This window comes from Protopterus annectens, chromosome 4.part1, assembly GCF_019279795.1.
Source record: "Protopterus annectens isolate FY-2018-M chromosome 4.part1, PAN1.0, whole genome shotgun sequence".
Taxonomy (NCBI): domain Eukaryota; kingdom Metazoa; phylum Chordata; order Ceratodontiformes; family Protopteridae; genus Protopterus; species Protopterus annectens.
In genome coordinates, this window is record NC_056734.1 from 774956873 (window position 1) to 774984835 (window position 27963).

General features: G+C 40.8%; 1 protein-coding gene across 1 annotated transcript in view; it reads right to left on the minus strand.

Moving 5' to 3' along the window:
* ARHGEF26 (Rho guanine nucleotide exchange factor 26) overlaps positions 1-27963 on the minus strand; it is a 1375009-nt gene that overhangs the window by 865583 nt on the left and 481463 nt on the right. The window lies entirely within an intron of this gene.

Sequence of the window (27963 nt, forward strand, 5' to 3'; positions counted from 1 at the left end):
TTAAAAGGTGCTATGGCTATGAGAAAAACAGACATTTAAAAATAAGCGCTCTTTCATCATGTCCCATTTGCAAGATGCAGTCCTTGCACCAGCTATATTTAAAGCTCTGATATGTACACCGTGTATTGACAAAGATTACTGCTTTAATGGATGCGGAAAAGCTATTACAAAGAAAACATCAAACGATGACAAAGTACAAATAGTGCATAGGTTCAAGGAAGCCAAGGAACTAGAAACAGATGTAATAAAAAAATACATGAAACAGTTCGTTGGGCTAACCTCCCCTCCTCACTGGACACCAAATTCTGTATTCCAGGATCAACAGACCAACACTTGCATCAACTAATCCATCTAAGCTACTAGTTATGGACTAAAATGGACATAATTTTAGCCCTACTCTTTAAATTCTGGAAATATATACTAGTGAACATTGATAAACAATTGCATGATTATAGGCTCATGGGTGTAAAGCAGGCTAATGACCAGTGGGACCTTTTTAAGCTTAGAAATGCATCCCAAATATCTGACAAGTTCTGGTAAGCAGGGATTTAGGAGATGAAACATTTACAAGCAGGGGCCTGGGAAATTAACCATTTACAGGCTGCCTGTGTCCATTAGAGACATAGGTGCCAAACAAGAAATTAATTTCCTGTACCCCATCCAATTGTCCAAGTTACACTTGAATTGGGTTATGGAGGAACTCTGCTTCACATAGATTAGGAGCCTGCTCCAGAGAAAGGGTAGTCTCTGGAATATATACTTGCCACTCCAGCAGATCTTTAATCACAGGTAAGGTTTAAGTCTTTAGAATAGGTAATTCTGGTGCTATTTGTTTGGCGGATATACAGGAGGTCTATCAAAGTGGGATCTGACAATACCTTGCATGCCAGGTATAGATCGCCCCTTAACAGCCACTAAGAGACAGAATACAAGGATAGGGCTTTGAGATGGTTTGCACAGGATGTGCTATTTATGCTCTGTATTCTTTTAGTGAGGAACCTCAGTGGATGTTCTAATTGTTGCATCTGCCTGATTAGATACATATCAAAAAGGGCATCATATTCATTGATAGGTCTGATGAATTCATGACAAATATAGTGCAACAATAACCTCCTTGGACTAGCATGTTATAACTTTGCTTATAAGATGCTCAACACAGAAGGATTTCCACACTACTATAGACAAACGATAGTCAAAGGCTAGACTACTGTCTATGTTGGTCCTCACATCCCTGACTACTGGGTCAACTGTTGTCAATATGATAGTTACCAGAGGTAACAGGCTTCCCGAAGGATACTATTATGCATTTCTTGGCATTTAGTTTTAGTCCATGGCTCTGACATCAGTTGTTTATCAGACTTTCTTGGAGAACACTAAAAATCTGCCTAAGCAGCAGAGACCTCCAAAGCAGACATCCAAGCAACACCTACCATGAAACAAAATCCATGTAGCACATAGCTAACAAAGTTAGTGTGCCACACAGTCACAGCCCTTAAGGCTAAACAACATACCTAATACACTTGTAATAGGTGTCTCTATTGTCAGACACACTGACGTCCCACTCACCAGGCTGAACAAGGAGAAGGTCACTGTAAGCTGCCTGCGGGTGCCAGGATCCGCCACATAGCACAAGCACTCAGGTCATTCCAAAGCAAGTACAAATATGACTCCATCACTGTCCATGTGGGTGTGAATGACCTGAGATGTACCTCCCTGGACTACATGAAAAAAGACGTACAGGAGCTCTTTGATCATGTAGCCCAGGCTGGTATGACCCTGACCTTGAGTAGCATCTTACCCTCACCAAGAATGATGCCACAGTATAAAGACAAACTGATCAATTTTAACAATTGGCTAAAGTATTGGTGTCATTCAAAGGGGATCCAGTGTCTGTCAACCTGGGATGACATGCTCGACAAGCCACGTTGCTTCACTAGGGACGGCTTGCACCTGTCACCCCTGGGTTCAAATGCTGGCAAAGGCTCTTGCCTCCCCTATAGTTCCTTTTTTAGGCAAGGCTCAAAAGGAAAACCCACCCCCATAGACAACACAAAGAAAAAAAAAAATAAGGGTAATGCTGCTCAATGCCAGAAGTCTAAACCTCAAGATGCACGCACTCGAGACTCTCCTCAGTATGGAGAATATTGATATCTGTGCAGTAACAGAAACCTGGTTCAAGGCTCCCGAGAGCACCCCAGCACTAACAGGTTATACTTCATACCATGCTTTCTGGCCCCAAAACTCGGACCGATCCACAAAAGGAGGGGGAGTATCCATATTTATCAAAGATACCCACACCTCCAGGTTAGTGGCACTGCACGAAGCATCGGAGACCATTCATGTGCAACTAACAGTGGGCAAAACTGCCTTTCAGTTTGTAGCCTGCTACAGACCACCCTCCCAAACACAGGAAACTCACTCAACTTTCCTGAGAACACTGGAGAATATGAAGGTCTCTCCAAACACTATTATATTGGGTGACTTCAACTACCCAAACATTGATTGGGAAAACTACTCAAGCCCAAACACCCTCGCGCCCAACGGTTCCTAGAATTTATAAACTCAAATGCTATGGAACAACTGGTCACCACTCCCACAAGAGGGGAAAACATATTGGATCTGGTCATCACCAACATGGGGTCTCTATGTTCCACACCAGAGGTATACCCCTCATTGGTAAGATCAGACCATAAACAAATCTCACTGGACATCCATATTCCATCCCCACCCCTAGCCAAGGAAACCACAGTGAAGAACTTCTCAAAAGCAAACTTCACACTTCTCAAAACTGAGGTGGAATCCTTCAAAGCCCCCGGGCCAGTGGAAAACATGGCCCAAAATGCAGAATCCTTTACAAAAGCATTCTATGGACACCTACAGGAATGCATGGAGCATGCTATCTCAAATAAAACCAAGACTCACTCCTCCAAAAGCAGGAGACCTGTCTGGTGGACCCTGGCCATAAATAAGCTATACAACAGAAGGAGAAAGCTACTACATGACAGAGCAAAATCCAAAAAAGGGAATGCGTCATTGATCAGTACTAGCAAGAAACTATGATCCCTGATAAAATCATCTAAGGCCAGCTTCAAAAGAAAAATTGCACAAGACAATAAAGATAGTCACAAGGCCCTTCTTTAGTTATGTCAGAAACCTGGGAGGCAACTCCTAGATATGCTCTGAGTTAGTGCAAAATGACAAAAAATACACTGAACCCACAGACATTGCCAACATCCTGGCAGAAAGGTTCAGTGCAAACCCCCCCCCCCCCCCAAAAAAGAGCAAATGTCTATCCCAACAGAGTGTAGCCTTCCTGAGATCACAGATGCACAGGTGAGAGCTGCCCTCTCCAAAGCAAAAAACACAGCATCAATGGGACCAGACGGTGTGTCCTGGGCTGCGACTTACACGAGCTCCAAGAAGAACTAAACCCTCATATAAAGTCACAGTTCAGTCTCAGCCTTACTACAGGATATGTACCCAAGGAATGGCGTACAGCAACAGTGGTCCCACTCCACAAAGGTGGTGCCACAACAGACCCCGGAAACTATCGCCCTATAAGCCTGACTAGCCTGGTCTGCAAAGCTATTGAGCGTATCATCATGGAAATCATAAACAAAGACATTGGGAACCTCCAGACACTGGATCCTACCCAATTTGGCTTTGTTAAGGGCAGATCTTGCCTCTTGAACCTGGTCGACTTCTTTGAAACAGTTACCAAAGCCATAGATGAAGGGAAGGTAGTCCACACAGCCTACCTGGACCTCGCAAAAGCCTTCGACACAATACCCCACTCGGGCATCATAAATAAGCTCATCAGCTTAAATATCAACCCCTATGTCATAAGATGGGTTACAAACTGGCTCAGGGATAGAACCCACATGGTCAGAATAGCAGGTGCCATGTCAGACTCTAAATCAGTTACAAGTGGTGTCCCACAAGGCTCAGTCCAGGGACCTCTCTTGTTCGGTATATATTTCTCCGAGGTACAGGCTAACACGGGTGGACTATGGCTGACCAAGTTCGCAGATGACTGCAAACTGGTTGCTGTAATCGACTCTCCAGCTGACACAAGCATCCTCCAAAAGGGTCTTACAGAGACGAATAACTGGTGCCAGAGCCATGGCCTAAAGCTAAATGCCAAAAAGTGCATAGTCATCCCCTTTGGGAAAAACAAAGTGTCCACAAATTACCACATAGGTGGTAATCCATTAAGTACGGAAGAAGTAATTAGGGACTTGGGGACCCAAGTAGATAGCAATCTCTCCTTTGACAATCCCATTGCCAAAGTGGTTCGAAAGACCTTCTATATAGCCCACCTTATCACGAAAGGGTTCACATCTAGATCAAGAGAGGTCATTGTGCCCCTCTACTCATCACTTATCAGGCCCATAATTGAGTACAATGCCCCGTTTGGGATGTACCTTACCAGACACCTTCAGCAACTGGAAAGACCCCAAAAGTATCTCACCAAGAGGATTAAGGGGCTCAAACAGATGCCCTATGCAGTTCGGCTAAAGAAACTCCAGCTCTACTCAGTTGCGTTCTGCCTACTCAGAGGTGATTTGTGTCTGACGTATAAAGCCATGTCCAACTCAGAATTAATGGACATGCTTCACCTCAGGAAATCCAAATCCCTTAGAGATACACGCTCCAGGGACTTGAACCTCAGCACAGAAATAAATAGGACATGCTGGAGGGACAGATTCATATCCCAGAGGCTCCCCTCACTCTGGAACAAAATCCCAATCCATGTTAGGCAGAGCTCCTCACTGACCCTCTTCAAGAGAAATCTTGACAAGTGGATGGGAAATCGTAAGTTTACCACTGGAATCTCTTCTGTGTCCCTGCTTGACAGAGGTACAGTAAACTAACCTTAAAAGGGCTACCTTCTGTGACCTACTATACAGAGGCACAGTCAACTAATCTAAAAGGGTGGTGAAAGCCAAACACACTCTGGCTAGGCTTATAAATGCCCTAGGGCAGATAGCCTAGTATCAACCTATGAACTAGCCAAAGGCCTTTAATGCTGGCCTTGACTTTGCAGAAGTAGATGGTAAAAAGGGAATTCCCAGGACTGATCTCTGAGAGACTCCACTAGTGACTGACTTCTTTGTAGAACTGGTCTCCCTCAATTCTAACTTCCTGGGTCCTATCTGTGAGCCAGCTGGCTATCTACCAGGTGACATACGACTTTATTCCTAAATTCTGGATTTCGTCTACTAAGCTTGAGTGTGGTATTGTGTCAAATTCCTTGGCCAGGTCAAGGTGGGCAATGTGAACTGTTTTGCCCTCATCTATTGCTTTGGTGACCTTCTCAAAGAAGTCTACTAGGTTGAGTAGGCATGACTTGCCCTTGCCGAAACCAAATTGGGTTGGGCCCAGTGTCTGGAGGTTTCCTATGTCATTATTGAGCATTAACATGATAATTACTTCCATATCTTTGTATAAGACTAGTGAGATTTATGGGTCTGTAGTTCTCATGGTCTGTAGATGGCCCACCTTTGTAAAGAGGGATGACATTTGCTGTTCTTTCATGAGGCACAAAGCCTGTGTGCAGGCTATGGTTAAATAGTGATTCCAGAGGGCCTGATAGGCCATGTTTCATGCTACTTAGACGGTAGCTTAGGATATTATATTATCAGGGCCCATCAATGTTCTTGCCCAGAGAGAGAGAGAGAGAGAGAAAAACAGAGAGACTGCGTTGAAGATATGTTCCCTAGTGATAGTAGGGGGGAGTTATAGGTTCATACTAGGCTATCTGCCCTATGGCATTTATAAGCCTAGCCAGAGTGTGTGTGGCTTTCGACACCCCTTGGAATGAGAATACTATGCCCATTTAGGGTTTAGTTTACTGTGCCTCTGTCTAGTAGTGACACAGAGATGACCTCCGGGGTAAACCTACGATCTCCCATCCACTCGTCAAGATTTCTCTTGAAGAGAGTCAGTGAGGGGCTCTGCCTAACATGGAACGGGATTCTGTTCCAGAGTGTAGGGAGCCTCTGGGTTATGAATCTGTCCCTCCAGCACGTCCTATTTATTTCTGTGTTGAGGTTCAAATCTCTCTCTCTCGTGGCTCTGGTGGATTTGGATTTTCTGAGGTGGAGCATGTCCATTAATTCCGGATTGGACATGGCCTTGTACGTCAGGCATAGATCGCCTCTGAGTAGGCGGTATGCGACTGAATAGAGCTGGAGTTTCTTCAGTCGGGCAGCATATGACATATGCTTGAGATCCTTGATCCTCTTGGTGAGGTACTTTTGGGGTCTTTCTAACTGCTGCAGGTGTCGGGTAAAGTACATCCAAAATGGGGCATTGTACTCAATTATGGGCCTGATAAGGGAAGAATATAGGGGCACAATGACCTCTCGATCTAGATGTGAATCCTTTCATGATGAGGTGGGTAATATAGAAGGTCTTCCTAACCACCTTGGCAATGTGAGTGTCAAATGAGAGGTTACTGTCAACTTGGGTCCCTAGGCCCCTGATTACTTCTTCCATACTTAATGGATTACCACCTATGTGGTAATTTGTGGGTACTTTGTTTTTCCCAAAGGGTATGACTATACATTTTTTGGCATTCAGTTTAAGGTCATGGCTCTGGCACCAGTTATCCGTTTCTATGAGGCCTTTCTGAAGGATGCTTGTGTCTGCTGGAGTATCAATTATGGTGCCCAGTTTGCAGTCATCTGCGAACTTTGTCAGCCACAATCCTCCTATGTTTGCTTGCACCTCGGAAAAATAAATGCTGAACAAGAGGGGTCCCAGGACCGAGCCCTGTGGGACACCACTTGTGACTGGCTTAGAGTCTGACATGGCTCCAGTAATTCTGACATTGTGGGTTCTGTCCTTGAGCCAGTTTGCAACCCATCTTATGACATATGGGTTTACATTTAAGCTGGTGAGCTTGTCTATGATGCCCGAGTGGGGTATTGTGTCGAAGGCTTTTGCAAGATCAAGGTAGGCTGTGAGAACTGCCTTACCCTCATCAATGGCCTTAGTGACTGTTTCATAAAAGTCAACCAGGTTCAAAAGGCAGGATCTGCCCTTGACAAAGCCGAATTGGGTAGGATCCAGTGTCTGTAGGTCCCCAATGTCTTTGTTTATGAGTTCCATAATGATCCTCTCCATAGCTTTGCAGACCAGGCTCGTCAAGCTTATGGGGCGGTAATTTCCAGGGTCTGTAGAAGCACCTCCTTTGTGGAGTGGGACCACTGTTGCTGTACGCCATTCTTTAGGTACGTATCCTGTAGTAAGGCTAAGATTAAACATCAGCCTTATGTGCGGGTTTAGTTCCTCTTGGAGTTCATGTAGCACGCAACCCGGGACACCGTCTGGTCCCATTTATGCTGTGTTTTTAGCTTTGGAGAGGGCAGCTCTCACCTGGGCATCTGAGATGTCAGGGAGGCTACACTCTGCTGGGATAGATATTTCTCCTTTTGGGGGGGGAGGGGGGGAATTTGCACTGAACCTGTCTGCCAGTATGTTGGCAATGTCTGTGGGTTCAGTGTATTTTTTGTCATTTTGGACTAACTCGGAGCATATCTCGGAGTTTCCACCCAGGTTTCTAACATAACTAAAGAAGACCTTGTGATTGTCTTTAGCGATTTTTCTCTCAAAGTTGGCCTTGGATGATTTTATGAGTGATCATAGTTTTTTGCTAGTACTGATCAGAGATGCCTTCCCTTTTGTGGATTTTGCTCTGTCATGTAGTAGCTTCCTCCTCCTGTTGTAAAGCTTGTTAATGGCTGGGGTCCACCAGACAGGACGCCTGCCTTTGGGGGAATGGGTCTTGGTTTTATTTGGGATTGCATGATCCATGCATTCTTGAAGGTGTCTGTAGAAAGCGTTTATAAAGGATTCAGCGGTGTGGGCTGTGGTTTCCACTGGTCCAGGGGCCTTGAAGGATACCACTACAGTATTAAGAAGTGTGAAGTCTGCGTTTGAGAAATTCTTCACTGTGGTCTTTTGTGCTGGGGGTGGGGGTGGGATGTGGATCTCCAGTGAGATTAATTTATGGTCTGATCTCACCAATGAGGTTTATACTTCCGGTGTGGAGCATTGTGTCCCCATGTTTGTGATGATCAGGTCTAGTATATTATCTCCTCTTGTGGGAGTGGTGACTAGTTGTTCCATCGCATTTGAGTTTATGAATTCTAGGAACCTTTGGGCTAGGGTGTTGGGGCTTGAGTAATGCTCCCAGTCTATGTTTGGGTAGTTGAAGTCTCCCAATATGATGGTATTTGGAAAGACATTCATACTCTCCAGTGTCTTCAGGAAGGCTGATTGGGGTTCCTGAGTTTGAGAGGGTGGTCTGTAGCATGCTACAAACTATAGGGCAGTTTTGCCTACGGTTAGTTGCACATGGATGGTCTCCGATGCTTCGTGCGTTGCCACTAACATGGAGGTGTGGGCATCTTTGATGAATATGGATACTCCCCCTCCTTTTGTGGTTCGGTCCAAGTTTTGGGGCCGAAAAGCATGATATGAGGTGTAACCTGGTAGTGCTGGGGTGCTCTCAGGAGCCTTGAGCCAGGTTTCAGTCACTGCACAGACATCAATGTTCTCCATACTGAGGAGGGCTTCGAGAGTGTGCATCTTGAGGTTTAGACTTCTGGCGTTGAGCAGCATTACCCTTCGTTTTTTTCCACTTGTGTTTTCTAGGGAGGTGGGTTTGTTTTTTGAACCTTGCCTAAAAAAGGCACTATGGGGGTGGCAAGAGCCTTGACCAATATCCGGAAGCCCAAGGGTGACAGGTGCAAGCCATCCTTTGCGAAGCAGCGTGGCTTGTCAAGCATGTCATCCTAAGCAGACAGACATTGGATCCCCTTAGAATGACACCAGTAATTGAGCCAATTGTTAAAGCTGATCATTTTGTCTTTGTACTCTGGCATCATTCTTGGTGAAGGTAAGATGCTGCTCAGGGTCAGGGTCATACCGGCCTGGGCTACATAATCAGAGAGCTCCTCTATGTCTCTTTTCATGTAGTCCAGGGAGGTACGTCTCAGGTCATTCACACCGGCATGGACAATGACTGAGTCATATTTGTACTTGCTTTGGAGTGACCTGAGTGCTTGGTTATGTGGCGGATTCTAGCACCAGACAGGCAGCTTACTGTGACCTTTTCCTTGTTCAGTCTGGTGAGCGAGACGTCAGTGTGTCTGACTATGGAGTCACCTATTACAAGTGTATCAGGCATGTTATTTGGCCTTAAGGGCTGTGACTGTTTGGCACACTGACTTTGTGAACTATGTGTTGCATGTGCTATGTTTTGAGGTAGTGGTTGCTTGGATGTCTGCTTTGGAGGCCTCTGTTGTTTTGGTAGATTTTTAATTAGAGCCTCCGAGTATGTTTTTGTGTGTTTATGTGTTTGGTTTGCAGTTGTGATAGGTCTATGTGAGACTGGGTTTGTGGTGTGTGTGGTTACCTTCTCCTCCTGACTGGTTTTGCCAGTACTGAGTCGAGAGAGCTCAGCCTCCAGTTTGTCTACATAGCTGCATCTCTCACATATATTTGTATTTGTTGGAAGGAGAGGGTTGTCTGTGTACATGAAGCAGTTGTAACATTGCCTCAAGATTCCCAGATTCACACAACTGAACTGCAGAGGACACCAGTAACTGACCCTTCGACATGCTAGAATAGTGTAAGGGATTGCTGTGTAACTGAGTCAGAAAGGACCTATAGGGAAATGGGTACTCAAGGGGATTGTAGGTGGATGTAGTGCTTTCTTTTTGTTTAAGAGTGCTTTACCTGTGTAAAAATGCTTTAGGAGCAAGTGCTGGGTTTTCAGATAGAGAATAGACTGTTTAGATTGAAAGTAGAGCAGTATTAAGGGAAAAACTGAAGAGCAGACTTAGCGGAGCCAGAAATACTTTAAATATGATTAACCGGCGCTGCCCGATGCTGCGCTATGCGCAACTTCACACAAAATCACGCTAAAGCGGGCTTTATAGCAGGGGGTTAGAAAGAGCTAGGAAATGGCCCAAAATGGCCAATAAACTACAAGTTTCTGGGCTGGAGCCACTCCTTTAGGGACAAATAGGCTGCTCAGTGTTCCCCACTCCCACTAGTGAACAAAGAAGCTTCCTCCTATCCAAATAAGGATATGGACAACACAGGAACTATGACACAGCCCAGAGATCAGCAAAATCTGAAGACTGGACTATTCTAGTTCAGTAAAGGCGGGAAAACAAGGATATTTTTTGTTTTTTTTTTTTTTTTTTACAAACAGACAAAAAAAGATACAGTAACAAACAGTAAATGCTTTAAATCGGCTAGCGCACTTGAGTGTGTAGCCTACCAGTTAAATTAAGCAAAAACAAACTTTTTAAAGTGCAAAACAGTTCAGAAGCAAACAGAAATACAGTAAATCAACTTGCAGAGCTAGTTAAGTAATAAAAATACACTTTTAGTCGAAATACAGCAGTCGAAAAGTAGAAAGCCAGAAAAATACTTATAAATCAAAGGAAAGTCACTCTTCCACTCTCTGCTGCTTGTAGAACTCTGCAGGACACCAGGAGGAGTTGTGCTGAGTCGTATACTGTATGGTTTTCCTGATGGGAGGTTGAGGGGGAGGAGAGGGGTAAACTTAAGGCTAAATTTGTCTGCAAGTAGGTTTGCTATATCTTCTGGCACAGTATAGGTGGCTCCATTAACAATGAGCTCTGCACACAATTGTGTAATGCCAGACATAGCTAAAGAATGCCTTGTGGTTGTCCTTGGCTTGGGAGGCCAAATTTACTTCAAATTTGGTTTTGGTGGACTTTTATTTGTTCCCAAGTTGTTTGAGGAAAGTTCTTTTATCCTGTTGGGTGCTATGCCTCACAATTTTCACAATGGTTTTCTTCTTTCTGTTATACACCCCTATTTACTTATTTTATTTGATATTTGTTTACTGGGATAGTCTATTTGGGTCAAAAAGAACCCATCTTCAGCTGAGGCCTGGAGAGAAAAGCTCCAAGTACAGACCATCATATACAAACATTTTACAATGTCTTAGTTTAGTACAAAGAAAAGTTGTTCCAGTTTCATGTAGAGAAACAGACATCTCAGTATTTTAACTGCACAAGAAGCATCCAACGTATAAACAATATCATACGAGTTTACTTGGCTATCTACTTGGAGGTCATTTTAAGCCTAGCCTTTTCATCCCAATGTAATACCATAGAAATGCTAGTCAATACCCAATATTGCATTTAGTGATGACTGCCCATGTTCAGGAGGGTTGTGGGCTTTATCCCTGGTAAGAATTTACAGTGCCCCATCCACTTGTCCAGGTTCCTCTTTAACAGAGTCACAGAAGTGCTCTGTTTCACATGAATTGCTAGCCTGTTCCAAAGAAGCGTCAGTCACCAAGAAATAAATATATCCCTCCAGCATGTCCTATTTAAATAGCAGGCCTCATTTAGGTCCCTGGAATGGGTAGCCCTAGTCCCGTTTGATTTATGGATATGCAGCAAATTCATCAGGTTTGGGTCTTGGATTGTTCAGGAGACCAGGCATAAGTCTCCCCTAAGAAGTCTATACTATACGGAGTATAGTGGCAGGGACTTTATTCGGTCTGCATAAGGCACATGCTGGAGTCCCTTCATCTTCTTTGTTAGAAACCTCTGAGGTCTCTCTAACTGCTGCAGGTGCTTAGAATGGTACATTTCAAATGGGGCGTTATACTCAATTATGGGCCAGATAAGTGTTGAGTATACAGTGGTTATAACTTATTTCGCTCTCCAGGGGATGCCTTAACTAATCAAGTGTGCTACATAGAACGCTTTCCTTACTACAGTAGACAAATGGTGGTCAAAGTTAAGGTCGCAGTCAACTTGCGATCCCAGGTCCCTTACCACATCATGAGTACTTAGGGTGCTGATGGTGATTTGATAGTGTGAAGGGACATTGTTTGTGCCAAAGGGAATGATCATGCATTTTTTTTCATTCAGTTTCAGACCGTGACTAAGACACCAGCTGTTGGTCTGCGTGAGACCCTCCTGGAGTATACAGACATCATTTGGGGATTCAATGATTGCACCTAGTTTGCAGTCGTCTGCAAACTTGGTCAGCCACAATCCCTTAGTTTTGACCTGAACTTCTGAGAAGTATATACCAAACAGTAGGAGGCCCAGCATTGACCCCTGTGGCATCCCACTGGTAACAGGTCTGCTGGTTGATGTGGAGTTAGAGTGTCTGGTTTGCGAGCCAGTTGGCAACCCATCTTACAGCAAAGGGGGTTACATTCAGTTTACTAAGTTTATCAGTAATGACTGAATGTGGGACTGTGCTGAAAGCCTTTGCCAGATCAAGGTATGCTGAGTGCACAGATTTGTCCTCAATGGTCTTGGTCACATTTTTCAAAGAAATCCACCAGATTTGGCAGGATCTTCCTTCACGAAGCTGAATTGAGTAGGATCCAGGGTTTGGAGGTCACCAATGTGTCTACTTATGAGGTCCATAATGATACGTTCCATGGCCTTACAGATGTGGCTGTCAGGCTTATGGGTCTGTAATTCTCTGGGTCTGCTGCTAGGCCACCTTTCTGGAGTAGAATAACTGTTGCTGTTCTCTATTCCGCAGGAAGAAAACCTGTGGTTAGACTATGAAAAGGGTACTTGGTGGTGATGACAGTTTATGTTTTAGCCTGTTTAGAAGACAGTTTGAGATGTCATCTGGGTCCCACAGTGGCTGTGTATTTTGCCTTGGACAAGGCTTTAAGGACCTGCTCTTCAGGTAAGAAGGGTAAAGGGAAGTTAGGGGGAAGGTTTGCTGTAAGTTAGGAGGAGATAAGGGAGAGAGTTTTTTGTTAAACCTATCCACTAGCAGGTTTGTTATCTCTGTACGGTCAACTGTTGAAAAGGCAGCCTCTCTTAACACTTTGGATCTTCTGAATATTAACAACTTGTCTAAGGCTTGTGCTTGACAAACATTTGAAACCATGCTCCGTATGTGGTTTTATGTTTACCCCATAAATAGCTACACCTTTCAAACAGCTTTACCCATCATCAGTACTGTTGGGGCAGGACCTAAAAATTGTAAACTGGGAAGCAAATACTGCTGTGGATACATACCAAGTTTATTATTATGAACCAGGACTAGTGGTAACTCATTTAAGCTTTTGTTAGACTTCATTTACTTCTTGTTCTAACCAGTTTGCGTTGTACATTTCAACCCTGTTAAAACACCATGGTAGATGAAAACATACATGAACAAGTGAACTTTAGGGCCTTTTTTATACATTACAAGCACAAAATCATTCATGCAATTTTTTTATACTTGTGTATTGTTTTCAAATACAAAACCAGCATCAGTTTGAGACTGACCATGTTAGCCAAAGTAACATCCTGAGGTATGGTAATAGGATGGTAGCAATAAGACATAACTTCCCCCAAAGGTAGCATTTGTTCTCTGAAACAGTTGTATGTATATAAACACTGTACCTGCCTGAATGGGCTTGAGATGGAAATGGAGCTAAGGTGAATAATGTGGCAGACAAATGAGAAATGTTATAAGTTTCCTGGACTGTAGCTGCACATTTGCAATATCCTGTTTTATCTGTATTCACAAACAGCACACACAAGCCATAGTTTCTCTAGTTGTGACATGCGAAAATTAATAGCAGTGTCATCTTGTTCCATCTTCCTCATACCAATACCAAATGCTATATAAGGCAAGCTTGTAACCAAAGGCCAGCTTCCATCAACTTATCTCTTTAGGACACTTGCCTAGAACAACAAATGGAAACCACAAGAGGAAATTCTAGGACAGGGATGGCTTCTAGCTACAGCTATCATTTTGATTACACTAGCAACACAGAATGGCAGTCTACCAAATATGTAACATACCGATAACATTCTAAATTAAAATATAATACTGTGACAGCTCCTTATTTCAAACTGAGGTGCATGTCAAGCCAAGTCATTAGTGTACAAAACCAGCTCAGATGGTAATTATCCAAATTGTAGAAATTGTTTTAAAACAAGCAACTTCCTTATGCAATGCTTCAGGCTGGACTACTAAAACTTAGTGTGCACACTGAGCACGTGTGTGTGTAATATATACATATATGTATGTAGAAAGATAGATAAACCAAAGGATAAAAATTCGATACAGATAAACCAGTCAGTAAAAGCTACAAGAAAGTCCTACCCAAGCTAGAGTACTTACTGTGTAACACTAAGTTCTCCTGTAGTGGAGGCCCACGAGATAAATTTAAAAGACTCTCATGGACATACTAGTGTTTCAGCTACATGGCTTTTGAATGCTCATGACTTTTTACTTTTTAAGTCTTTACGGGTACATTTAGACCAATAAAGTCAAACCCCACTAGCTGTACACGTGTGTTTCAGCCATATTTTGACTTCATTAGTAGAGCATAACCATATTGGCTATATTTTAGAAACGTAGAGTTTAAAATTAATACCATATTATTGCAAATAAAATTTATGTATATACTGCATATTGACCATCTCTTGTACATTATCCATTGATGCTTACTGCTAATGTTATCCTCACTGATTATTGTATTTGAATATTATATATATATATCTATAAAAAAAAGTTATGTTTTTATTACAAATGTAGTTTTTAGTTTGATCTGTTTTGACTTTTGTATTTTTTTAATTTTATCTATTATGACTTTTATATTTCTTTGTATGTCTTTCTTGGAGCTTTTCTCCCCGGGCCTCTACTGAAAATGGACATGTATCCAGCTAGACTAGCCCGGTCAACAAATGCAAAATAAATAAATAAATTTTTGATGTCCATGATCACAAGGGTACCCGCAAAAAATCCAAAATAACATCTGATCCAAAGCATTACAAGTTCACTGATAAATCATTCAGTAAAACCTGCAAGAAGGACCCAGCAAAGTAAGGTAGGGGTGTGTGTGTGTGTGTGTGTGTGTGTGTGTGTGTGTGTGTGTGTGTGTGTGTGTGTGTGTCTACATATGGTTCTCCTGTGTTTTGTTGAATGCCATTTCTTTGGCAAACACAGGGAGTGTGGTTTAATGTTGACAGTATGGATAGCCGAGTGGTGGAAATGTTGATGCTGTGTCATGTCAGGACAAGTAAGTGGGGCTGGAAGGAAGAGTGTTTCTGTGTGTGTATGTGAGTCAGGGTTAGGGTCATGGATGAGTGAAGGATAACTATTGTACATTTGTGTGTGAGTTTGGGAATTTTAGAGTTAGGATCAGGGTTATGTTGGGGATACATATAGTGCCGTTTGTGTGTCCTAGTGAGTCTTGTGTAGTGGCAGTGTTATGGGAAGGTTTTAATGATGTTAAGGTGTACAGTTAAGGTTGAGGGAGGGGGCAAAATTACTAAGATTGTGTAAGGGTGGAGCCAGAAAAAAGCAAAACATTTGATGTGTGCAACCTCTTAGCTCTTTCTGGACAAAGCCTAAAATAATGGGGAACAAAGGTCCAAAAATAGGGGCAGATTTTAAATGCTGCTATTACAAACCTAGAAAGTCACTAGAATAACATGATTTGTGTTATCATGCATTTTCTGACGGATATGAAATCTGAAACTCAAATGTATGTCATTATTTATTATTTAGTGACTTTAATCTAAAATGATTGGTCAGGAACCATAAATATGAGGAAGAAGACCAAAAACATTAGGCAAAATTCTGGACAGTTGAGAGGCATGGATGTGGCTTACTGTAATGCATAAACAGCCTAACAGGGTCATTTCAGTCACTGTTGCTATGCTTTTCCCTGATTTACATGGTCACCACTTGTTTGTTACAGGATACTGTTATATTCTTAAGTACTGAGCCAATGCTGGCTGTTCAGGATCATCTATCTTCTTTTAGGGTCTAGGGATTGTGACCACAAAGTGTGTCCTTTACCTTATTTGGTCACTAGGACTGCTGTGTGTCAAGAGGTTTATTAGAAATGGATGATAGTGCACCTCTGGAAAATCTTCTGAAACAAATGATTTGAAGTAACACGGTTGAAGGAAAGCTCTCCATTGAAGTATTGATTTCAAAACTTGCCTGATGCTGAATCTGATCTCTTCTAAAGTACCATTTAATCTCGTATTATCTGACTTAACCAAGTCTGGGCTGTAACACAAAGAATAAACACTGCATCTGGTAGTGCCTTCTTGTGGATGTTAATTGGAGAGGTATGCTAAATCCCCTCTGTTCATCTTCTCTTTATGAACACTGTACCTATAATAATTGTGCCAACAGATAATCTATTGCCCTAACATTTGCAGACAGAAAATCCTCTTGTATTTTCAATCCTTTTCTTCTACTGCTACATTTTGTAGGTCAAACAAAACCAGCCTCTTGAAATACTATTCTCAGAAGTACTACATTCTTTTCAGACATGGACAGCTATTTTTAACCACTGCTGCTTTCTACTTGAAGTTCTGTTTCTCTCTCTCTTTTTTTTTTTTTGTACATAGCTGCTTGGCAATGCAATCACTCCCACCTGTCTGTTACTCTTGGCAGGATTACCTGTGTGCAACATCACTTTATGTCTTTCTCCTTATGGGATGTTGGCATAATGGTTAAGGTGTTTACCTTACAAACAGAAGGTCTAGGGTTTGATTCTCACATGAGTAACTGGCTAGGCTTAAAATGGCCCACCAGGTCAGTTAGCCTTGTAGTAAGCTATGAATGAATGTAATTGAATACTACATAGTTCCAGTACCAGATATTTTGCTGTCATGGATGCTGGCTTTGACCTCTAAAAGGTATGCCCATGAAATGGTGTTTGCATAAATATAAGAATTACAGAAACTCATTAAACATTTGTGCATTCATTTAGACCATCTCATGTAAAGCAATGGAATTCAACACTTCACATACTAGAATATCCTAGCAATCAACGACCTGATCATACTCACATAAGAGCCATTGTCTCGCAGGACAGTCACAAGCTGAGCACCCTGCATTAATGTAATAGTTACTTTTGGCCCACAGGAGCAGTAGCCAAAACTGCACTGATCCTTGCCCTATTCTACGCGATTGTGATATTAATTCCCCTCTCTACAGGAACTTAAGGAATACTGAGATCACTTCCACTTTACTGCAAAATGTGCCAGTGTTTTAACAGCGGCACAGCTGTCAAACATTCTTGACACCACTCCATTTCAGAATATATTATGATTTCTTCTTCACTGTTCATACTGAGAGTACTAGAAGAACTGTAGGGGCCCTAGGGAGTCGGACAGCCAAGCATGCTATTCCATTTCCATTCTGAATTAGTAATAATATTTAATGATTTTGAAGGGACCTCCCACTCCCAAAGGCTTGTGCTAGGGAACTTACTTGCAACCCTAATCTGTTAAAAAAAAAAAAAAAAATATAGCATCTTTATCAGACATTACACATTCTATCTTAAAAGTGTTTTAAAGTGGACGTGAAAAGAATTTTGAACATCCAATCCTTCCTGTTTATGTTTCGGCAAATGAAAAAAAGGAAGAGAAACATCATTTTCAAGTCCTTGTCTATCTTTTCCTTCTTGGTTTGTGTCAGTTTTTTTCACTCTTCTGCTTGTATGAAAAACTTCTGCTGATAAGAACATTCACCAACAAAATTACCTAAGAGAAACTCGGCCCTGCTTCAAATAATGCCCGCTCAATACTCTTTCCTTTACATTTATTTTTTATGAATTACAAACCTTGACTCTGTGTCACCCTCAAGTGTACATCTGCATACTCAGTAAAAGTTCATTTGACTAACACTGTGTAATAAACGCATCTTATGTTTTATATACTGTACCATTTGTATATTCTTAGCAATTCCTGACACTTGTATAAGCAACAGCCATAGTCATATTATGAAATGTGAGACACTTCTAAACTTCGCTTCATTCACCTGGTTTCAATACTACACTGCCATTAGCTGAAATGTATTTAAGCCACAAGTTTTCAACATTACTTTTATTATCCATTATCCATATTTTACATTTTTTTGTGATTTTTTTATTAAAGCTTGTTTATTAATTTTACTGCAGCTTGAGTATACATTTGGCTGGTTATCATACTTACTGACTTATGTTCAATGGCACAGATGTCAAATATATTTGGTAAATACAGAATTTCTTAATTCAAACTAACTATTGACAAATGCTTCCAGTGCTGCAGGACCTACACTAGGTTCTGGTAGCAGCAAGTCCACACTCAACATAAAAATTCCTCATCTATAAAGCCATAAATAACTTAGATTCTATCTATTAGAAGGTCTACTATATTTTTCAGTACGCCTGCTCTATTTTACCAGTGTCTGTGTGTGTGTGTGTGGGGGGGGGGGACTACTACTGTTTCCCATAATACACTGGGCTTGTTTTGGTCTTGTGATGTTGCAGGCTTTGTCCATGTCATCCCTAAAGTACTGTCTTTTGGTGAGTCTATCCAAAAGGTGGTTATGGAAGTTCTTTACAGAAGTCTCTTGCACACTTTCATATTCTTTAATTTACAGTTTCACTTTTTCTGTCTTAATTGCATATTCATTCTTTCCTGCTGTAGCCTGAACTGATATTTACATTTTTTCACTCTTCTGCCGTACTTAGCTATAAGCATTTAAATAAATGTTAGTACAGGCTGTGGCTTCTACACCACTCACTTCATTAGTAGGTCTACATAGTAAACATCATCTTTAATGAGGTCAAAATATGAATGTCCTGCCAGTGATTGAACCCATTAGGTAAGTTGCTTCAATTATTGTTTTAGAAAAAAAAAATGAGGTTCTGGTCTGCAACAGAACATATCATGCACCACTGCGCAGTATACCACGCCATCTGAATTTTCCCCCATACTGCATACACCTATCAAAATGATATGCAAATATAGAGTGCAACAAAAGCCATTTACTGAGTCCCCAGTACTGCTCTTGCTTGTTTGAAGCAGGTTAGATTTAGAATGAGAATGGAGGAGGAGAACACTATAATCTGACAGTGGATAGAAAATAATTTTATGAGTGGCCAGAAAGCATTTTTTTCATGCAGATTATATCAATGCAAGTTTTAGAGTAACACGGTTTTAACATTCACTTGCCCGTCAACATCCTGCAACTTGTATACTTGTAGGATATCAGAAAAAAAGTTGTAGGCAAATTTCTTGTCTTAACCGTAGAAATATATCAGTATTAAAACTAAATTTGAAGTTACTTCCTTCAAATTCAGTGATTTAGTCCTGTCTTCCTTTCACTGTCCATCTCTGCATTAGCTTTAGAATCATAATTATCCTATTAAATAGCTCAGCTAATTAATAGTCTTCAACTTTTCTGGATGAAATTGCAAAATCCTGTCAGTTTATTTATTTGACTATATTGGCTTCAACACACTTGTCTGGCATCTTTGTGCCCATTGTAATGGGACAGTTTTGATTAATGGCCCTTATTACCTGTCACAGTTGTTTAGTGTTTTTGACATCACATTTTGGAGGTTAGGAGGGCTGCATAATAGCTCGGCTAATTAATTGACTTCTGGCATTCAGATATCAATCTTGAGGAAAAGAATACAGCTATAAATGTTAGTGCACAGCTTTATGGCACCTGCAGACATCGAGTAACAATCCCCTCCCAAAGGGCACAAAGATGCTAGGCAGGATTTTGAAGACAATTTAAGCAAATAAACTGACAGGATTTAAGGAGGGCTTAAGGGGATGGCAAATGGATTCTGAAATAGTCTTCAACTTTTCTGGATGAAATTGCTAAATCCTGTCAGTTTATTTATTTGACTATATTGTCTTCAACACACTTGTCTGGCATCTTTGTGCCCATTGTAATGGGACAGTTTTTATTAATGGCCCTTATTACCTGTCACAGTTGTTTGGTGCTTCTGACATCAAATTTTGGAGGTTAGGAGGGCTGCATAATGGTTACAGTGTTTACCTTACAGACACAAGGTGCAGGGCTTGATTTGTAAATGGGATAATTGGCTAGGTTTAAAATAGCCTACAAGGGCAGTTAGCCTAGCATTAATCTATGTAGTAAAAAGAGATACAGGTTGCTATACATCTTCATTCATAATAAACTTTCAAATGCAATAGGCAAAATGATGAAAGAGCAAAGGAGGGAAATTCCTGAAAAAAATTATCATTCAACTTCAACATGTAGTACATTGAGGAAGCTGACTAGTAGAAAGATGCCACAAAAGGGAAAAAAGTCATGTTTATTTAACATGTGGAAGTATAATAATCATTCAAGTACGGTGGAAGATACAATTTGATGAAAGGAAAGGTCTTTAGTTCATAGCTGTCTTTTAAGCAAGTTTATTCAAAACAAGTAAATATTGACTACTGGCATGTTAACTTGCTGGTTTAGACTTTCGATGTTAAAGGAGTAGAGTAGTTGCAGGTTTTGTGACCACATGTCCATTGCCAATCACTATCACTGTGAACATTTAACATGGAGCAGTAATGTCACATTTCATTAAACAGCAGTTTTGTAGACTTAAGATTATTAACTATAAGAAACTGTGATGATAAATATCACTTTCAAGAACAAATAAATAATGGTTTTGGTTCTTATGTTATAAAAGCAAAATATATTTGTGTATTATATATTATTTATTTGTCCAGTATGAGAAAGACGAGCAAACTTTCATGTTTGCTTTGAAATGTATCTAAAACAGTTTACATTAGGCAAGCTAAGAAATTCTAATAAGCAACAACTTCATGTGTTTTTAAAATACAATAACCTCTGGTTTCATCTTTCGCACACATACTGTCTCAGGGAATATGCTGGCTTCTGACAGGATACATTTCCCCTGAACATAAAGTAATTTCACAAACATAATCACTATAGAGTAAAACACTTCAGTGTGTTACTCTCCATGCACAGCCTCCAGAATGACCCATCTCAATGGCCATTTAACAGTGATCATTTAACTACTGTTTCTTTCACATGTAGTATATGTGGTCTTCATTCAAAAAAAGATGGCCGCATTCCATATACACTTCTGATGTCTTACTGTGTAGAAAATAAAAGATATTAGGGTCATAGTAATGCACTTCAATTTGTTGCTCACAGACATTACACCATCTCTGGCTATGATTAAATAACATAAATATTTTGGTCAGAGTAAAGTACTTCAGAATTTAGTTCACTATACTTTCGTTTATTATAAGGAATATACATTGCCCCCACGAGCCATATCAATGATCATTTAACAATGACCATATAACTTGCACTTTTCTTTCACACAGCCTGCTGTCTGTGCCCCCTCACAAAAAAAAAACAAAACAAAAAAAAAAAAAAAAAAAAAAACAGATAGTCAACTTTATGTGTACACTTCTGATGCCTTAATGTGAAGAAAGTGAAAGACACAGTCACAGTGAACTAAGTCAGCTCTTTCGCCATGGACAGTACACCATCTTTGACTATGAAGAATTCACATCAATATGGCTACAGTAATATAACTCAGGTTGTTACTTTCAGACATCTACATTGCCTACACAAACAAGCAATTTTAAATTGCACATACACGCAAACACTACTGTAAGCTTTAAAGTTAAATCAGAAGCTCCTATATTTCTGGCTCCTAGTTTGACATATTTCAAAAATAAAAAATACATATATTACTTACATTACAATGTAAAATTAAAACATAAATACACCAAAAGAAGCACCAAATGAATCAGCCACAAGTTGGCTAGATACTGCATTAAAATGAAAACAGATGAGTGAACATAGACTCTTTCTGTGGGGGCAACTCAAAGATTATATCAGGACAAAAAACTGAGGGTGATGCTACTCAATGCTAGAAGTCTAAATCTCAAAATGCACTCACTCGAGGCACTCCATAAAACGGAGAATACTGATATCTGTACAGTGACTGAGACCTGGTTCAAGGCTCCAGAGAGCACCCCTGCACTACCAGGCTATAACTCATACCACACTTTTCGGCCATGTAACCTGGACCAGAACACCAAAGGTGGAGGTGTGTCCATATTCATTAAGGCTATCCACACCTCCAGGCTAGTTGCTCAGCATAATGCAGCCAAGGTTATCCAAGTGCAACTAACTCTGGGCAAAACTGCAATCCAAATTGCAGATTGCTACAGATCACCCACCATTCCCCCTCCTGGAAAGAGTTGAGATGGATTTTACGATTGATGGCACATATTGAACCAGGTTTGAATCAACATATTAGTATCAAACCTATTTTAACTGCATGTGTTTAGTAACAAGATTAGTTTTAGGTTATTATATCATATAATATATTTATTAAATTATTAAATCATTCTATACCTATGTGGTTTTGTTATAGCATCAGGTTTTATCTTATGTTATTTAATTTATTTTATTTCATTTTTCATCTCAACATATATATATATTTTGTATATTCTTTGTATTATAAATGCTATTAATATTTTTATTTAATTTTGATAAGGATGTTTTTTGTGATATTATGTCACATATTATATATATATATATATATATATATATATATATATATATATATATATATATATTTTACTAACATTGCCTTTTTGCTTCAAATGAACAATATATTCCTTTATGCTGTTTTTTCTTTAAGCTTTTTTAAGCTGCCTGATTGCCTCTAGCAGCTTAATTGATTTCATCTGTTGATTAAGCTAACTAGTAGGACGGGTTAGATGTATTTAAAATTACCTAATGGAGTAAAGATGTATAAACCTGAGGAAGCGTGCTTGGATGCACGTGAAAGCGCTTGTTTTCTACAATAAATCAGTTTTATTTTCATGGTGGTGGTCTCTACCTGGTTGTTTTATCGAATGTACTGGAAAATATTAGGGTTCAACCAAACACCCTAATAATGGGCGATTTCAACTACCCCACCATTAACTGGGAAAACTACTCGTGTACCAACTCCTTCGCTCAATGCTTTCTGGAATTCATAAACTCCAATGCCCTGGACCAACTTATCCACACTCCCACCAGGGGCAACATTATCCTAGATCTAGTCATTATGAAGTCAACGCGCCTCATTGGTCCGATCCGACCATAAGCTAATTACCCTATATATCCACATCCTGCCCCCACCCCCCATTAAGGAAACCATGGTAAAAAAATTCTCCAAAGCCAACTTCATGCTTCTTAAGACAGAAGTGGTGAACTTCATGACACCCATGCAGATGGACAATACAGTTACTACCACTGAATCCTACACAACTGCACTTTATAAGCACTAACATGAGTGCATGGATCATGCTACCCCAAACAGAACCAAGACGCTATCCTCCAAAAAAAGGAAGCCAATCTAGTGGTCCCCTGCCATAAACAAACTGTACAACAGAAGGACGAAACAGTTGCAAAAGAGAGTAAAATCCCACAAATGGAGGAGCTCCCTGGTCAGCCTCAGTAAGAAGCTGCGATCCCTGATAAAATCCTCCAAAGCTAGTTACGAAAACAAAATTGCCACTGATTCTAAAGACAACCACAAAGCATTCTATAGTTATGTCAAGAATCTCAATGGCAACACTCGGATCTGCTCTGAGTTACAGCACAATGGCACTAAATATACAGACCCAACTGATATTGCCAACATCCTGGCAGATAGGTTCAGTGCTAACTTTACCCCCCCCTCACCCCCCAAAGAGCCCATCTCTATACTGGAAGAATGCAAAGTTCCTGTAATCACGGCTGCACAGGTAAAAACCACACTCTCCAAAGCCAAGAACACAGCATCCATGGGACCAGACAACATCCCAGGCTTCGTTCTACACGAACTACAGAACGAACTGGCACCCCACCTAAGTACCATGTTCAATCATAGTCTCACCTCAGGCTTTGTGCCTGCTGAATGGCACACAGCAACAGTTATCCCACTCCACAAGGGGGGAGCCACCCTGGGAACTACCGCCCCATTGGCCTGATGAGCCTGGTCTGCAAGGCCATAGAACGTTTCATCATGGAACTTATAAACAAAGACATTGGTAGTCTCCAAAGTCTGGACCCCATCCAGTTCAGGTGTGTAAAAGGCAGATCATGTCTCCTAAACCTGATAGACTTCTTTGAAGCAGTCACCAAAGCCGTAGACAAGGGTAAAGTGGTTCACACAGCCTATCTAGTTCTTGCCAAGGCTTTTGACACCATCCCCCACTCTGGAATTAGAGATAAACTCACTAAACTAGGTATAAATACCTATGTCACAAGATGGGTTGCCAACTGGCTCACTGACAGAACCCACACTGTGAAAGTAGCAGACTCCAAATCTGACTTCAGATCAGTGACAAGTGGAGTACCACAGGGTTCAGTCCTGGGTCCTCTCCTGTTTGGTATCTACTTCTCTGAAGTACAGGCTAACACAGAAGGTCTTTGGCTAACGAAGTTCACAGATGACTGCAAACTAGGAGCCAAAATCAAAACTCCTAACAATGTGGACATCCTACAAAAGGGCCTCACTGAGACAGATGCTTGGTTTCAAAGCTATGGCCTCAAGCTCAATGCCAAAAAGTGCATTGTCATCCCCTTTGCTAAAAACTCTGTACCCATGAACTACAACATAGGCAGTATTATACTTAACACTGAAAGTGTGAGACCTTGGGACACAGGTGGACAGTAGTCTCTCCTTTGATAATCACATCACTATAGTAGTCAGGAAATCCTTCTACATGGCACACCTCATCACAAAAGGTTTCTCATCCAGAAAAAAAGAGGTCATTGTTCCCCTCTACTCATCACTCATTAGACCCATTATAGAGTACAACGCCCCTTTTGGTATGTACCTCACAAGGCATCTACAACAACTGGAAAGGCCGCAGAAATACCTCACAAAGAGGATTACCGGCTTCAAACAGATGCCCTACGCAGACAGTCTCAAAAAACTCCAGCTTTACTCCGTCGCATATCGCCTACTCAGAGGTGATCTCTGCCTAACATACAAAGCTATGTCAAACCCAGAGCTGTTGGACATGCTCCACTTAAAGAAATCCCAATCCCTCCGAGCTACATGCTTCTAGGGACCTAAACCTTGTCACCACAATAAACAGAACATGCAAGAGAGATAGATTCCTGTCCCAGAGGCTCTCCATACTCTGGAATAAACTACCTATCTATATCAAACAAAGCTCCTCATTAGCACTCTTCAAGAAAAATCTTGATAATTGGATTGGAAATAGGAAATTCACCCCAGGGATTATATCTCTGTGGCTCTGCTCGACAGTGGCACAGGAAAATCATTTTCTTGGGTGGCAAAAGCCAGGGTGCCTTTTTGGCTGGGCTTGTATAGGCCCCAGGGCCGATAGCCTAGTACCTACCTATGAACCTATTTAGTAACCTAGTACAAAAGCAGTCAAATCATCCAGTTCTTCCTTAAGCAAATCACTGCATTTAAACAAGCATAATTAAAACAACATAGAAAGTTACATAAAGTCACCTGCAGTGCAACACCAAGGGACTTGGGACAGTCATTCGCCAATATCTTTGGCCAGATACTGCATTAAAATGAAAACAGATGAGTGAACATAGACTCTTTTCTGTGGGAGCAACTCAAAGACTACATCAGGACAAAGAAACTTCCCTTTCAGTGACCAAAGCAATATTTTAATCACTTTGCATTTATTGAACAGCTGGTTATTGCACAAATTAATTCCCAAACACTAGGCAATATCACTACTTCCTGTGACATGCATCAGTAACTGTTCTACAAATGTAGCAAATTAAAAGTCAGAAAATGTAACATGTTTATAACAGGTAGTTAAATGCATTGATCTCATTAAGCCAAAAGACACAGGGAATACCCACGAGGCAAGATACGTAAACTACTTGGGACAAGTTATTAGACTAGACAGTAGAAGCTGTGCAGGTTTAGAATATGGGAGGAAACTGAAGTGTCAGAGAACCTGCCAATTCTACCCAGACAGCATCAGCAAGGATTGACTCCAGCACCCTGAACCGGAGAGACATCAGTACTCCACTGATCAGCCATGATTTACCTTTCAGCATTTTAGTGCACTACACTGAGAAATGGACTTTGCATGGTTTGCATCTTCTGTGTCCTTGAGTTGAGGTGTGCTTTTGATTCCTCATACTTTGCTGCACCCAAGCATGATAGACATGCTTCTCCCACAGTAGTCAAGTTTGTGTACCTAACATGAATATGAGTTTGCATCAGTCTGGCTTAGACCGAGTTATTTTCTTAATGTCATGTCCGATTCCTATGCTGCATATTTGACATCACTTTGTTCATAACCCACTTTTGTTAATTTTCTATCAAATTTCTATGTATTCATAACACCTCTCTCTCGCTATATTCTCAACCCACTGTTTATTACCTCAACATACATATACTCAGATATAAAAGGCAGTTCTACATGAACTATATCTACATAACACTGCACCTCACTTCTGCTTGGAAATTGCTGTTATCTGCTAGTCTTTATACATGAAATACACTGCCATAGTAGACAAAAATAAAGCAGCAACCTAAGTAAATTTCTGTAGCCATGTTCTAACAGCTGTAACAACAGAATGGTGCTACAGTTGTAATGAAGTAATATATACAAAGAGCATACAAATATTGCACAAAGCAGAGTTACAAGCATCACACAAAGACTGTGTGTGACATGCTCAGAATGGTACAGTGACAGCTGTGGTACCCACTTCTCCATCTGCAGTGACCAAAGCGTATCCCCTTCCCAGTACACACTTTTGTTATAAGCTTCTGTCTAAATGCACAATAAAAAGACATTCGCAACATCTGAATATCTCATAATTGCTAATAATTAGATATCATAATAAACTGTTTTATGCTGTCTAATCTGCACATAAAATATGCTGCTCTTCTGAACAGTTATATAACCCATAATAAATGAACAAGTCTGATCTAAAGCGGTGATTGTATTTTTTTTGCTGCTTTAGTGTTTTATCCTGTGGAAAGTATTCTGAAAACTAAATAAAAGCATAAAACAAGATGAAGTAACTTTGCTGCAGTAAATAATTTGCAGGAAGTGTAACTAACATACTTGGCCAAAGAGGGCACATCATCAGTAGTCTTGAGCCAAAAACATGAGGACCTATTTGGTACTTCTGGCTGTCATGCATTTATAAAGTCATTTGTATCTGCAATAAGCAATCTCAATAACCACTTCCAGATGCCACTCTTTTGAAGGAACATTGTACAGTGAAACAACAGGATTCCCCCATCATTATCCCTTAAACTGAAAACTGCAGTGAGATTCATTCTGTATGTCATTGTGTAAACCTGACTTTTACTTAGTCCATTCTGAATGTAAATAAATGAGTCTACAAATATACACTGGTCCCGTAGATAAACTGCTACATGGAATAATCTGTTCAGAGAAACCAGAAATCATTAAAATGATTTACTGAAGGGTAATTAAAATACATGCACAAAGCTGCTAACCTCTATTGGCAGGAAAATGCATATTTGTGTATTTCTTAAATGAGACTTTCCATCTACACAAGGCAGTTTCCCCGGGGAAAAAAGCTCCACAAAATACCACTACTTTCTAGAGATATAATACAACATACAGCACACAATTATTTTCAGAGGCATGTAACACCGCAAAACATTAACAATGCAGCTAAATAAAATATTAGCACATAGAATACACACTGCTGCTTTGCTGCATCAACATGAAAGAGCATACAACTACTATCAAGGCCGTTTTTACAACTGGGTTTAGACTCCTACACCCAAAGTCAGCTGCAGGATCTGCGAACCTCAACTGGACTGGGACCGGTTTCTAATTGTTCTAGCCAGCTGTTCTGTTGTGAGCCATTTTGTGGCTGCTTTGTTTCAGTAGAAACTTTTGTACTGTAGATAAAGAACCTTGACATGCTGATCTTTTTTTTTTTTGCTGTGTGCCACTGTACCAACATGCACAACACATTAGACAGGAGGAGGAAAACATTTTTAGCAGCTGGGTTCAGACTATTCAGCAAGGGGCAGCATCCCAACACTATCAGCCTGTTACTCTAGTTTTTTCCAAATACAATTTTGATCTCTCTGCTATTGGGTATGATTTACTAGGTGAGGCACTTCTCCATGGAGGAACTAATTACAAGGAA